Raw genomic sequence first — 13,939 nt, 5'->3', positions numbered from 1 at the left:
ACCTAACTAATCTTGAGTATCCATAGTTTATTCTCGTCAAAGCTCACACATCAAATCAAAGTCCTTTATTCTTTATTTTATCTGCAAACTTGGAGTTTGGGTGAAAATTGTCAAGTCTCCTGAACGAAAAATCTAAATATTTACGAGGAAACTAAAAATGATGGGCTGAATTTAAATTTAATAAAGCATCTCATTAAGACAAACACTCGATATGAATATCTCGGCAATAGAATGTTGGATACGCAAACGTCAAATTGATTTCAAACCGAAGCGGTGGTTTTTATGCCGATTTGTGCAAGTGGTTATCTCCCCTTAATATCACCAGTCAAAAATTAAAACCCAGCAAAATGCATTTATAAACATTAAAAAAGGAGTTTACTTTACAAAAATTAGAAAGAAAATAAACGAAACTCGATTTATAACTGTAATATCTGCGATTATTCCGGGAACGTCACGCACAAACCTTCGGACATTTACTTGTTACGTAACGTCGCTACGGCGATACCAATTGTATATTTTGTAGCCATTATTAAATTACTATCAGAACCATCAAGTCTTGCTTCAGATCTTTCAATGGCGACGAGGATGGGATGTAATATCTGCGATTATTCCGGGAACGTCACGCACAAACCTTCGGACATTTACTTGTTACGTAACGTCGCTACGGCGATACCAATTGTATATTTTGTAGCCATTATTAAATTACTATCAGAACCATCAAGTCTTGCTTCAGATCTTTCAATAACTATGTTATGATAATATAAAGAAGAGATACTTCCCCCTATTTTTCAGAGAAGGACTAAATTTAAATATTAAAACACAAAATATTACTGCAGTAAATAAAAAAACAATTCAGAAATGTGGATAATGACACCTATACATGTAAAATTAAAAACCTAGCTATATTGAAAGAAATTAGATCTGGCGGATGAAATATACTACATGTAATTTTTATATGTGGGATCATTCTTAGCAGAATTTTTTTATAAACACTTCTGATAATATTTAATGCAATAAAACATAGTTAATACAATTTCAATAATCTTTCTGAAAATTGATATAATTATTAAATAAATAGTACTGATCATATATATTTTATATTTTAAAGTGTGACCAAGAGTCACAACAAATTTCTTCAAATTAAGAGAGCCTTTAAACTCAAGCCTAGGCTATGTTTCTTAGTTGAACAGTAAAATACAAAAAAGGGATTTATAAGTTTTATACCAAAAATATTGACAGAAATTCTGTAAAAAAATATGCCCATCGAGAGACGAGGAAAGACGGCATTGGACATAGATAGAGCTGAGAGTGGCAGCAGCCGATGATGTCTCTTATAAACGGTCCTTTTCGGGGCCATCAATATTTTACAAAAAGATTCTACTTTTGTTGTATATTCGAGAAAATCGAACACAAATGTATTTTCAAACGTCAGCCTGTGTTCGAAATGCACTTCCACTGTTTGTTCGGTATAATAAAACAATTGTGGCCCCTTAGAATCGATGAATATCCAAAATTGTCAACCCTCAATGAAATAACCTTCTCGTGTTGACAATTTTGGATATTCACCTCTTCAACGGGCCATAATTGTATAATGTTCGAATACATTTTGAAAATAACACTTGATATTCGTTGATCAAGCTCTCTCCAGTGTTTTTAGCACCTTTCCTATTGTTTTGTAATGTGAAAAAATAAAATTAACAAGAAATATCTGATAATTCAAATGCATCTTATGTATTGATCTATATTTATGTAAGTTGTTCGATCAATGATGACTTATAAAATTGAGAATGGAAATGGGCAATGTGCCAAAGAGACAACAACCCGACCATAGAGCAGACAACAGCAGAAGGTCACCAACAGGCACTTCCAATAGGTCTTCAATGCAACGAGAAATTATCGCACCCGGAGGCGTCCTTCAGCTGGCCCCTAAACAAATGTATACTGGTTCAGTGATAAACTCCAAATTGTACACAAGAAACTAAAAGTTAAAATAATACAAGACTAACAAATTCAGTTCAAGAGAAGTCCGTGTCTGATGTCAGAAAATTTAACCAAAGAAAAAAAACCAAAATGACAATAATACATAAATAACATCAGACTACTAGCAGTTAACTGACATGCCAGCTCCGAACCTCAATTAAACTGATTGAAAAATTATGTCTTTATCATATGAATATCAGACACAATCTTCCCCGTGAGGGGTTTAGTATCATACCATCATAATATATATGAGAGGACCATAACCCGTGTCATGCCAACAACTGTTTTTAGAATAAATGTGTTTATTAATAATACATGTGTTTAGTTCCGATGCAAAGACCCTATAAGTGAATTAATATTAACGCCAAAATATGCAATCTTTAATGACCTGACAACAGTATCGTAACTATATCCCTTCTTAATAAGTCTATTTAAAGGTTTTCAAGCTTCTGAGGTGAATACTGACATTTTTGTGCTTTATAAAGAATATTTCGATAACATATTTGATGTGAAATACCTGAACGTATAACTTATAAGAAGTCTGCATGTTGAGCAATATTTACGAATGATGTCCTTATACCGATGATAAAATTTAGTAAATGTTTTGACTAGTTTGTGATATCGAAAACCCTGGTGTAATAATTTTTCAGTAATACATAAATTTCTCCAGTTAAAATCTTAAACATTGTTACATACACGAGCGAATCGTACAAGTTGAGATATAACACTGTAAGATGGTGACAAGGGAACGTCACCATCTAAAAATGGATAATTAACGATAGGAAATGAGAAATCATCTCTTTTATCATAGATTTTAGTATGAAGCTTTCCGTTAATGATAAATATATCAAGGTCGAGGAAAGGGCAGTGGTCATTGTTAGTATTAGCTTTATTTAAAGTAAGTTCAACAGGATAAATTTCTTTAGAATACATACTGAAGTCGTCATTATTGAGAGCTAAAATCTCATCCAAATATCTAAAAGTATTAGCCTAGCTGCATTCGGTATAATTATCCTTCTATTCGTATGTACCTATTTGTTTGTCCAGTGTGATAATAATAAACATAGAAAATCTAAACTATATTTATACATGGTAGACATACTTCGGACACAATCGCTGATTCATCTTTTACCAAAATTTTAAAACCGTACATCTTTGTGCGTGAAAATACAGACACAAAAGCACCCTTGTGCACATTTGTCTGCTATAATTATTTCTTTTATAATCCTCAAAGATAGAATGTTAAACGAGAGATCAATACACGCCACACAAATTTACGAAGATGCTGCACACAAATGAAAGAAGATGCTGAAATTAACGCGTGAACAGTTACATTTTAATCAGATTCCAATAATCTAAAAACACTGTGTATCATCAGTACAGCGGATATAGGTACTAGCCAAGCGGTCGTGATCGATTTTGACCTCAAACGGTAACGAAAATCTTTGTGTTGTTCACATAATATCAATATGTACCTCAATCTAAACAATTGTTGTTTTATGAAATGATTTGGTCGTAGGTTGATGATTAGAGATGTCTCATTATTTTTCCCAAAACAAGAACGATTACTAAAAACATGTGTAAATACGTGTCAAAGAAGTTGGCACTCGTCTCATCCGATCATTACAACTCTTTTTCTGATAGAAGCTAGGCCACTATGTGTGGGTAATAAGTATAGTTGTATCAATAATTGGCAATGAAATCTTTCATGCATATATTTCTTTCGATATTTTATTCCGAAAAGAAGCGTTGTGTACGGTGTTTTGCTGTTTGGAACTCATGACTTTGCCAAATAAAATGTAAAAAAATAATCATTCAAACCGTATATATAATAGACTCACTTAGCAAAATGGTTTAAGAAATAAAAATGTTTATTTAAGTTGATACGCATTTCTAAATTTGAAGAACTCCCTGAACAATTATATACTAGTACGCGTTGTTGTCTCATTACATCATTATTTTAGTAATAGTAGTTTTTATACAAGAGGCTGATAAGAGCATAGAATGCTCAAAATTCCAGGCATTCTAATAATAGGCAACAACTCAAAAACAATTTAAAGGGGCACAAGCTGTCAAATTTATGTTCACCATCTTGAACTCAAATTCATATATTTGATTTATAACATACTAAAACGTATATTCAAATTGCAATAAGTCTGAGTTAAACAGTTAAACAGTTAACAATGCGTGTATATATATATATATATATATACAAAAATTTTGTGTGTATTTTAGTCCAGACGTCATCTAATGAACAGTATCGATATGACCCCCGAAAACTGCAGACAATCAAACAACCCGATATACACATTGACATAAATATAAATAAATAGCGACCTCGTGCAATTGGATTTGTCTAGGTCTGTTTAATTTCATGTTAAAGTTTAAGATTAAAAAGTTAATTATCGTATTTACCTGTATTGATTGCGTTTTTGTGAATCGAATCAGTTAACGAATGTTCACTTTTGTTGGCATTTTTTCCCTTTTAGTGGTCAACCACGATATATACATACGTAACCAATTTCTAGCTAATGGGTTATATTGAAGGTAAAATGAATATGGATTCAATAATGTCGAATTATTCACTTGCAGGTGAATAATATCATCCATGTTTATCTGCTTATTTTGACAAAATTGAACCAAATTGGCTGCTAAACATGCTAAAAACGAATTATTATTTCATCATTTCACTTTAATTAATGACTGAACTGAACAAAATCATATTCTAATTCTTTTCACATCTCGTGCTCCATTGGAATCGTCGTTTTTTGGGACAATTACTACTTATACGGGTCATTTGAATATCCCTCTGCGTGTAATATAACCATTATCGATGCAAATATATATATCAAATAAAATAATAATTTTTTTTCAGAACTGTACAGCAAATTTACAATTCAATTATATGTAGCGTTCTATTGTTCGCGATTGCTTTTTTTTTTTTTTTAAAGAAAGAGAGTCACACATTGTGTAACAACATGGAATACTTCCATGGTAACAACAACATAGCTTTGAATTTCATAATTTTGTCAGACTGAGTTTTACTAAAAAAGAAAGGATCTTAAGACTTTTAAATGAAAGAATAAACAGATTCTGTAATTATTTGATATCATAATTATAAGTTTTCGGAGGACAAAAATCGATTTTCATATTAATTTGAGGTTTATTACACATCTGTAACTCACACGTTGATGAGTATTGATATTTGTTCTAAAATAACCCTCAGAATGTGTATCGTAAATAAGTATTGAATTTCCATTTCTGAGGACAAATGAAGAAAAATAACACAGATATATAATGAAGTTCCGGTGTATTGTCATGGAAACCAGTTGAAAATTTATATTTATTATTGTTTTTTAGAGAAAATCGGGTTTCAAATTCAATCCCTTTGATTCAAGTATAGCTTTATAAAGTAATTAAATTGTCAACTAAATACATTTATGTTTCTAAAATTTTAAAAAAAATGTCTTAATATATATATTTTTTTTTATCAAAAGTCGAAACCTATATTAGTATTCATTTTGTAGTCAAGAAATAGCAAATATACACAAGTTCTAATATGAATATTTGTAAGGATAGTGGTCATTTCGGAAACTTATTATATGTATAACAAGAAGTTGTTTTAATATGATTGCCAATGAGACAACTCTCCACAAGTGACAAAAATGAGACAGAAATTAACAACAAGGTCATCATACGGCCTTTAACAATGAGCTAAACACATACTGCAAAGTCAGATATAAATCTGTTTGTGGAATGAATGAAATGAATTGGTGTGAAGTCTGACAAGTCAGGATTGCTTTAAATTTTGTGACCAGTTTCAGAAGGGAGAAATATAGAAGTTAACTGATGACGACTGCGTTCTACACGATGATTATTTTTATACGATATATCTTCTTTGATCAGTCCCGAGGTGTTACAATTTAATGGTTACTTTTACCATGGTAGTAATATAATGCCATATCTTACAATCTTAATGATGGTCAACACGATACTTGTAGAATATAACCGTCCGATCTAATATGTTACGACAATAGAAAGGTGAAAGCTTGAACTGAACCATAGCATTTTATAATCTGACTTAAGTTTTATTTTAGGCAAGTTTGTAATATAATATAAAAAATGTTTAACACCTTGTGTAAATCTGCAAATATAAATCTTTAATTGATGAGCGATGAATTTGTGTTCATGAATCAATGTCCAGTGACAAAAAAAAACCTCTCAAATCGATACTTTATCAAGAAAAGAATATAAATCTTACAAATCCAAACAAATCCAGTAAAACGTATGAAGCATTTTGTACTTCACAGCAAATGAAATACACTAAATAGGTAATATACCTTCGAAAATATCTATATTAGTTCAAACTTATCCAAATTCATTGATTTTAATGACAATATCAACTGTTAAAGTTTCAAATCGTACAAAATGCAGTCGGATTTTGTAATTGAACACCAATATTTTGGTGTATTATTTCGGTTCTTAAATATGATTAGAAATGTAAATACTACATTAGCAAACAGGGGCGGATGCAGGAATTTTCGAAAGGGGGGGTGCTAACCCAGGGCACCCAGGGCAAAGGGGGGGTGCAAAACATATGTCCCGATACAAATGCATTGATCGGCAAAAATAAAGGGCCGGTGCGCACCCCCGGAACCCCCCCCCCCCTGGATCCAACACTGAGCAAAGGTTTATCAAATGGTCATTAAACGAAAGAGTGGTTCTACTTCCCGGAACCATTATGCTAAGATAAGTGATTCGTCCTTGTTCAAATATTTATTATGTGACAATGATAAACTATGCTAGCATTATTATCTTGAGAGGGAAATATAGCCATCAGAAACTATGTTTTACCAAACCAAAAGAGACATCAAATTAGTTCGTTCTATTGAGACAATTCAATATACATGATTGTATTTGTTATTGTTCATATTATGCATATATCACTCTTTTCCGGTATGTTTGACTTTTATATACCGTGACATAGTAAACGTGTTTTTGATAGATTTGTTTTCTGCTTTGTATCATTCTGATGAAAATAATGCCCGTTTAAACTGAAATTTAGTTTGTTCTAATATTGTAATGCAACACATCTGTCCCAGGTTAAGGAAGTTTTTGTTGCCAAATTATGAGCCTATAATGCAGTGATTGCTGTTTGTTGCTGTACCTTATATTTATTTTTCGTATATTATAAAAAAAAAAAAAAAAATAAGAAGCGGATGATGTGGTATGATTGCCAACGGGTCGATGACGACGACGACGACGACGACGACGATGAAGGACGTGACGAATGATTGCAACTCACATTGCCTTCAAGTTATAAGTTGCAAATGGACAATTCCAACAAAATTTTAGCAACACAATAAAATTGAGAATGGAAATGGGGAATGTGCCAAAGAGACAACAACCCGACCATAGAAAAAAACAACAATGCATCTTTTTATAATTGTTGATTACAAACCAATGATAGTATTAACATTTACCACCTGTATTTTAAAATGCGTGCATTGGAACTGTACGATTTTTACATCTCGATGACCGTGAGAGCATTCTGATGTATTGCTATCGCCTAGATTTCCATTTAAAACGGTGAAAAATTTCCTGTCATTTATTCATCTTCCATGCACGAACTTGTCTCAGAAAAAAAAATATATCTCTGTATATGAACCTCAGTTTCAGGTCACTTGTTTGGTCATTCGTGATACCGTCATGCAGGCTCCGCCCTTCTAAAACTATCAAATGGTATTTTGACTATATTTATGTTGTTTGTGTAGAAAGGTTTTTTGCTACCAAATCTTGATGCAGAAATTTTATATACATTGTAGTAGTAATATGTGTGATATTAAACATTCTATTCAACAACTTGTTATTTTATCGAATCATGGGTGTAAGTCTCCATTGACTGTCTCCCGAATGATTAAAACTTGAAAAACTTTTCAATGCATATTCAGGGCTCAATCATCTTCATGTTAAATGTATATGAAACCTGTTCTTAACTAGACCTACAAGCTGATTCTCCAACATATTTTCATTACGTTTTTAACTGTATGTAATTTAAAAAAAAAAGGTAAGACAATCTGGAAGACATCAAAGGTCAATGGCTGTCTCTGCACAACAGCTGTCGCTCAGAAGAAGATCATTGTTCATTCAGTATAGTGTAAACATTATCGATTTGGAAAATCCAGTGATATTGAACAAAAAACTAATTTCCCGACAAAATGAGGGTACTCAAGCTGTGTTACTGGATATTTAAAACTATAAGAATTTTCTTCAAAAATCCATAGTTATATAATAAAGAAAATGTATATACTTCATGTACTAAGTCCTCAATAACTTTGACTAAGTTTTCAACATTGGAAGAAGCAGTATTATAAAAAAGAAGATGTGGTATGATTGCCAATGAGACAACTATCCACAAAAGACAAAAATGACACAGACATTAACAACAATAGGTCACCGTACGGCCTTCAACAAAGAACAAAGCCCATATCGCATAGTTAGCTAAGATAAGACAATGTAAAACAATTCCAACGAAAAAAATATTTAACGGCCTTATTTATGTAAAAAAAAAATGAACGAAAAACAAATATTTAACACATAAACAAACGACAACCACTGAATTACAGGCTCCTGACTTGGGACAGGCACATACATAAATAATGTGGCGGGGTTAAACATGTTAGTCTTTCAAAAGAATTATGAATATGGGGGTTGAACATAGAGGAATTTTTATACAAAAATTTCTTTAAAAGAGAGGGAGCATATATGTCAATGTCTTTAAAAGAGAGGGAGCATATATGGCAATGTCTTTAAAAGAGAGGGAGCATATATGTCAATGTCTTTAAAAGAGAGGGAGCATATATGTCAATGTCGTTAAAAGAGAGGGAGCATATATGTCAATGTCTTTAAAAGAGAGGGAGCATATATGTCAATGTCTTTAAAAGAGAGGGAGCATATATGTCAATGTCTTTAAAAGAGAGGGAGCATATATGTCAATGTCGTTAAAAAAGAGGGAGCATATATGTCAATGTCTTTAAAAGAGAGGGAGCATATATGTCAATGTCTTTAAAAGAGAGGGAGCATATATGTCAAAATATCTACGAAAGATACCATAGAAACATTCAAACTCATAGATCGAAAATAAACTGACAACGCCATGGCTAAAAAAGAAAAAAGACATACAGACAAATAACAGTATACACAAGACACAACATAGAAAACTAAAGACAAAGCAACACGAGTCCCACCAAAAACGGTGGGGGGGGGGGGGGGGGGGTGATCGAGGTACTCCGGAAGGTGAAGCAGATCTTGCTACGCATGTGTTAGATTGAGCAACTGAAATATCCAGTCATGACAGTTGCCGACCCTTTTTCATAAACTTTGAATAAAGAAATTACATACTGCCCATCATATATTTTTTAACAATAATCATGATTTCGCTATTTTATAAATAGATGTCATGTTGACAAATATCTCCGATAATTACGAAAGTGTGAAAAAAAATCAATTTGATGCCTATAACAGCCTTGCCATACATGTCATATCTTTCACAGTAACTGTTATATGACAACACTGTAAATATACCTGACGCCTGAATGTTCAATATTTTAACGTCATATGTTCATGCTTAGAGACGTGTTCAAAGTTTTAACGTTTGTGTTAAAAATATTAACATGTGTGTTCAGACACAGTGAACACCGGTGTTCAAATTCTGATCTAAACCTCATAGTTGTTTGTCCGATTTTCTATTCTTCTAATTATTGGAAAATTTACAAAGAAGTTAATTTAAAAATATGATGATCTTGTGAATTTTTTACTAATATTTTAGTAAATGTGAAATATTAAACTTCCAAGCTGGCATATATGTATAGCTTATGAACTTATTTTATTATTATTACTAGTTTTACTTATAAGTGACATAATTACGCATATCAATGAGGCCTGTTATGATAATATCGTAATAAAAATATGTCGATGTTTATCTTATTTCATGATCCGTTCAGTTTATTAACATTACATGTTCAATCAGTGTTCAAATCGCTCGAAATTTTAAACACCTCGCGTTAAAAAAAATATACCAGGGTACCAAATACCGGAAACAGATATCGGCTGGTGATTTAGGCGGTTAAACGAAGAATGGATACACACAAGGAAGAGAACTGGAGAAGGGACTTCTATTCCACATGAACACGAAAGAAGTTAGTAACAAGTTAGGATAGGTAGTTAGATGGCTTCCTTGGTATTTGCTATTGTCAGATATATATTTGTCAAATATTCATAACTGTTATATCCAAATTTTCAATATTCAACATAAAAGACTTAAAGAACAGGATTAAGATTAAACGTAAATAACTGTCAGCGTTGTTCTGATGATTTCCTAAACTGATGAATAACCAATCTGTGATCGTGTGTCTGTTATACAGAATAAATGATGATTGTTGACATCCACGTATATTAGCTGAACACTAAGTGTTAAGAACTCTAACATCAAGTGTTCAAAAATGAAACACAAAGGCACCAAAAACGGAACACCACACATTCAATTGATGAACACGAAGTGTTAAGAACTCTAACATCAAGTGTTCAAATATGAAACACAAAGGCATTAAAAACTAAACACCACATATTCAATTGATGAACACTTAGTGTTAAGAACTCTAACATCTTTTTTTAAAGTGTTCAAAAGTGAAACACATAGCCATTTAAAACTGAACACCACGCATTCAATTATTGAACACTAATGTAAACATTTAGAACACCATTTTTTACTTAGAAAATGCATTCTTTTTTTATTATTTGCAGAATCGTTAGATTGATATGTTTGAACTAGGAACCGGTATCCAATAATCACACAAAGGTCATTTCTGCATGCTATAGTGTTGGAAAAAAGAAAGATGTAAAAAAAGGTATGACAATATATGCATATTAATAGCTTATGTGGGTGTATCATTTCTATATCTGTATACCTTAGGTCAAGAAATCGTCTTTTGTAATTTATAATGTCAAAACTTGCATTTCACTGCCATAGAATATCAATTTGTACTCTAGTATATATTGAAATTAAAGCATAACAACCATTGCATTTTTTTTTATGCTTTATGAAAAATTCTCTTCTATTAATTTTTAATTTTATTTTGCAGGATATATAGGCTCATAGACATTACTTGTTGTGGAGGATTTGACATTAGAAGTTGATAACAACACATAAAATACCACCCAGTTGATAGCTTCAAGTGAAGATGCACTGAAAAGTGGAGCGTGCATATGTGATCGTATAAGAACTGTTGGAATTTGTAAACTTTTAAACTTTCCTTGTGACAAATATCTATCTCATAAACTATCTACTTATCACATTGACATGCTTTTTTGGTTGGATACACTTGATGTAGCAACTATCTAGTCATGTAGGGGTAAATCAATATTTGTGATATATTTGAGTCAGTTTAAAACCATTATGTATGTGATTTCACTGAATGTTACTTGTGATATCATAAGGTATTCTTGTGCACTTTTCTTACATACATGCTCATTTGATTATATAAAGAATTACTTGTTAAAATATGTTTTATTGTTATATTTTGCCTGATTCAATATAGTTTTTATAACAGTTTAATACTTATGAAAAATTATGTACTCTTGAAAATAGAACATGTTCCACATTTGAACACCATCATTTTGAACACTTATCTCAACTGTTCTGAATGTTAACGTCTGGTGTTCTGAATCTTAACATTTTGGTTTTTGAACATGTTCTGTGTGTTCAAAAAGTGTTACATGGCCGTTGAACGCGTCGACGTATTAAGATTTTGAACATTCGGACACGTTAAATCGTTGAACACTAATGTTAAGGTCTCTAACATCAAGTGTTCAAAAATGAAACACAAAGGTATTAAAAACTGAACACCACACATTCAATTGATGAACACTAGTGTAAACATTTGGAACACCATTACACGTTCAAAAAGTGTTACAAAAAAGCGTTCAAGCAGTGTTCTATTTATTAACACTTAGATTTACAGTGAAGAAGCTAACAATGGCGAGATATTAAAGTGGCTTATCATACCACTGTTAATAGAGTAAGTTGTCCCCTCCCCTCACCCCACCCCCATCCCGATGTTCTCCCCTATCGTATTTGTAAATATAATGGCATATCTTTCAAGTGTACAATTTCTGTTTAGAAATTTCTTCCATCAATATAGGTTGTGTTAAAAATTAAGCACGTCATTCAGATTTCGTTATTATAAAAAAAAAAAATTAGAAGTTCAATTCTGTTTTTCGAAAAATATTCTAAAGGAATTACATCCATTTGTTCGGATGAAGTGCCTGTTAGTGTGAACAGAAAAGAGGAAAAGGATTTTGAATAAAATTTACAGACGAAACAAACAAATATATACATTACATAATCATAGAGAAACCTACCTGAAAGATGGAACTTAAAATGTCTGCCCGTTTCAGTTTGTCATGTGTGTAGAGATGACCAGCAAATAAAAATCCAAGGAAAAGGAATATTGCCAGACTGTAAAACTTTAGAGTATATCGACGAAATCGGATCATTGTGTATGGCATGTAATCCTAATTTCTATCAGATGTTCGAATACATTTTAAAAATAACACATGATGTTCGATGATCAAGCTCTCTCCGGTATTTTTTAGCACCTTTCCGATTGTTTTGTAATGTGAAATAATAGAATTAACAAGTAATACTTGATAATTCATATGCATCTTAATTATGTATTGATGTATATTTATGTAAGTTGGTCGATCAATGATGACTAACTAACCTAACTGCACTCGGTATAATTATCCTTCTATTTGTATGTATCTATTTGATTGTCCAGTGTGATAATAATAAACATAGAAAATCTAAACCATATTTATATATGGTAGACATGCTTCGGACACAATCGTTGATTCGTCTTTTACCAAAATTTTTAAAACCGTACATCATTGTGCGTAATACAGCACCCTTGTGCACATTTGTGAGCTATAACTATTTCTTTTATTATCCTCAAAGATAGAAGGTTAATGAGAGATCAATACACGCCACACAAATTTACGAAGGTGCTGCACACAAATGAAGATGATGCTGAAATCAACGCGTGAACAGATACATTTTAATCAGATTCAAATAATCTAAAAAGATCTTTATAAATTCAAATTGAGGTTTAGTTTGAAACTTGAGTGCGTCACATTATTTTCTTTTGTCATAGTGAAGGCAATTTCCTACTTTAAACTTTAAATGATAGTCGAATTGTAGCTTCCCGTCACGCTACAAAACACACACACCTCCAAGGCAAATCAGAAATTTTAGAAAAGAACTAAAATTGTAAAAGGTTTGAAGCAAAATACGTCTGATCGAGCGTAAACTACAAAAGAAGGCCGATATTATATGCAACGATACTGATAAAAGATGCATTAAAATTGTAATGGTAGAAATTTCGGCAATACAAATAACCTTCATTGTTAAAAGAACCGGAAAATAACATAATGAATTTTTGTGAACTTTGAGATAATTTAGTAACGGGACAATATTTCAATTTCAATTTCAATTTTGACCTTATTTAAGTGATCAAGCCTTATACATGTCGAATATGCGTTCAGCATTTGAATGACAGCTTGGTGTGAATAGCGATAAATTTGAATAATAATGCGTTTTTATGTAGTAATTAAAAGGGAATGAAACACGTTTATATTAAGTTCTCAAATACAATTTAAGTCTCATGGGCGATAATTTAAATGAATTGTATGAAATAACAAAGAAAAGGCACTTTTTTATAAGAAAAATGTGCGCACTGTCAACGCTTTCACAACTATATGAAATTACTACATAACTGAGAAGCATTTTTTTCTCGGATCAAGAAATCACGCCGATTTCTTTTTATTTAGCAGTGCACATATGTTGTGGAATCGTGTGTCATCACGATTGTTACAATCATTTTGATATGAATGTTAATTTCAG

Source organism: Mytilus edulis, chromosome 2 (assembly GCF_963676685.1).
Source record: "Mytilus edulis chromosome 2, xbMytEdul2.2, whole genome shotgun sequence".
NCBI lineage: Eukaryota > Metazoa > Mollusca > Bivalvia > Mytilida > Mytilidae > Mytilus > Mytilus edulis.
The sequence above is the reverse complement of the archived record's forward strand: the minus strand, read 5'-3'. Positions refer to the sequence as shown.